Below are 3,033 nucleotides of genomic sequence, written 5' to 3'. Positions count from 1 at the left end.
TAGACAGACTCAGAGCCTGGGTGTTGGTGTTGCTACCTTTCCTTGCCTCCAACCTGGAGTCATTTTTTTGTTACTGAAGAGATTCCCATCCTCACAAATAAGTCTGAGGCTTTCTTTAAAGCTTTTGATGATTTGTTTTTAAATATTTTTCAAAAGTAAAGTAATTTTCATATTAAAAAAATTTTAGCCCTCTATCCCAGGACTACCCCAAACACAAACATTGTGAGAATTTTGTAGTATTTCTGTCTAGTTTCTCTCCCACCCCTGTGTTTTTATTTTACATATAGAGGTAAATATAGTGCAAACATATTTTATATATAATAGTCCCTCAACATCCGAGTATTCACTATATTTTTTATTACCCAGATATCCACACAGTTATGAGTTTAGAGAAGCAAAAGTTGTCCTAACATAAATATATTCACAAATGAACTTCAACTTCACCATTATCCATTCTGGAGTAACACAAACATCACTTTGGAGCCCATCAGATCAATATATTTGCCAATGTTTATCTCTCAGTGTTGACGGGTGTTTGAAATTTAACAATACAATTCACAATGATGCGAATCGATTGCAACATGAAAACTGGACATCTTTGCAGAGGACAGCAGGATTTCATGAAGTCAGTGAAAGTGATGTGGGAGAACCATTTGCATCACAGAGGACTCTACTGACAAGTGAGGAACCTGAAGAGTTAGACTGGTTAACGATGGAAAAACAGGAAACAAGCAGATAACAGTTATGCTCAAAAGAGCAAAAACTGACGAGCAAAGGATTTTAAAAGCCCTGTGGGGAAATTGATGAAGATTGCATACGTATGCAAAAATTGACCCCCTGTAGGAGTACATCACAAAAGCCAAAGATGAAATGAAAGATGTTCCATTCGTATCATTTTTCAGTAGGAAATTATATACATGCAAAATATCAACTTTTGACTCATTCTTTGTTAATTTGAAGAATTAGAGCATATTTGCAATTAGTACTTAAATATGGTTAAGTGGGATCTATAAACAAACTTAGGTTTACGAAGTTGGGATTCCTTGTACAAGACAAAGTTCCAATTGGATTCCTACTTCCATTGGATTCACTCTAAGAAGACTTTTCCAGTAGTAAGTATTCTGGAATGGAGATTTCCTCTATCACTTTCTCACTTAATATCATATTATAACCATCATTTTAATGGTTACATTTACGTATTTACTTATTCCCCTTTTGCTAACTTTTTAAAAAAATGAGTATGTTGACGTCCTAACTCTTAATTAATTAATTTTTGCTGTATTGCGTCTTCGTTTCTGTGGGAGGGCTTTCTCTAGTTGTGGCAAGCGGGGGCTACTCTTCATCGCAGTGTGCGGGCCTCTCACTATTGCGGCCTCTCTTGTTGCGGAGCACAGGCTCCAGACGCACAGGCTCAGTAGTTGTGGCTCACGGGCCTAGTTGCTCCGCGGCATGTGGGATCCTCCCAGACCAGGGCTGGAACCCGTGTCCCCTGCATTAGCAGGCAGATTCTCAACTACTGTGCCACCAGGGAAGCCCTGCTAACTTTTAATGTTTCCAACTAGATGCTTTTAAAAGTAATAGAGCAGGTTCTTCTCCAGGGCCTTGGTGGCTTCCATGTCATCCAGGGTTTCACCCCACTCATGATGGGACAGCGTCTGCTTGTCCTGGAAGAGGGCACGTCTGACACACTGGTTTTGCATCTTCAAGAGATGCCCGGCATCCTGGCGCTTCTATTTTGTCAACTCGAAGAAGATGGGGCTCAGGCCCTCTATAGCCACATCTTTGCAGTGAAAATAGAACAGAAAGAGTCGTCTGGCTGACAGGGTCTTGGTGCTCCAGCCAGGTGTCAAGCCTGAGCCTCTGAGGTGGGAGAGCTGAGTTCAGGACATTGGTCCACCAGAGACCTCCCAGCTCCACGTAATATCAAATGGTGAAAGCTCTCCCAGAGATCCCCATCGCAACACTAAGACCCAGCTCCACTCAACGACCAGCAAGATACAGTGCTGGACACCCTATGCCAAACAACTAGCAAGACAGGAACACAACCCCACCCATTAGCAGAGAGGCTGCCGAAGGTCATAAATAAGGTCACAGACACCCGAAAACACACCACTGGATGTGGTCCTACCCACCAGAAAGACAAGAGGCAGTCTCATCCACCAGAACACAGGCACCAGTCCCCTCCACCAGGAAGCCTACACAACCCACTGAACCAACCTTACCCACTGGGGGAAGACACCAAAAACAACAGGAGCTACGAACCTGCAGCCTGTGAAAAGGAGACCCCAAACACAGTAAGTTATGCAAAATGAGAAGACAGAGAAACACACAGCAGATGAAGGAGCAAGGTAAAAACACACCACACCAAACAAATGACGAAATAGGCAGTCTACCTGAAAAAGAATTCAGAGTAATGATAATAAAGATGATCCAAAATCTTGGGAATAGAATGGAGAAAATGCAAGAAATGCTTAACAAGGGTGTAGAAGAACTAAAGAGCAAACAAACAGCAATGAACAACACAATAAATGAAATTAAAAATTCTCTAGAAGGAATCAATAGCAGAATAACTGAGGCAGAAGAACGGATAAGTGGGCTGGAAGATAAAATAGTGGAAATAACTACTGCAGAGCAGAATAAAGAAAAAAGAATGAAAAGAACTGAGGACAGTCTCAGAGACCTCTGGGACAACATTAAACGCACCAACATTCGAATTATAGGGGTCTGAGAAGAAGAAGAGAAAAAAAAAGGGACTGAGAAAATATTTGAAGAGATTATAGTTGAAAACTTCCCTAATATGGGAAAGGAAATAGTCAACCAAGTCCAGGAAGCGCAGAGAGTCACATACAGGATAAATCCAAGGAGAAACATGCCAAGACACATATTAGTCAAAATATCAAAAGTTAAATACAAAGAAAAAATATTAAAAGCAGCAAGGGATAAACAACAAATAACATACAAGGGAATCCCCATAAGGTTAACAGCTGATCTTTCAGCAGAAACTCTGCAAGCCAGAAGGGATTGGCAGAACAT

This window comes from Leucopleurus acutus (assembly GCF_964270905.1).
Source record: "Leucopleurus acutus genome assembly, chromosome: 3".
In the NCBI taxonomy this organism is placed as follows: domain Eukaryota; kingdom Metazoa; phylum Chordata; class Mammalia; order Artiodactyla; family Delphinidae; genus Leucopleurus; species Leucopleurus acutus.
Note: the sequence above shows the minus strand (reverse complement) of the source record.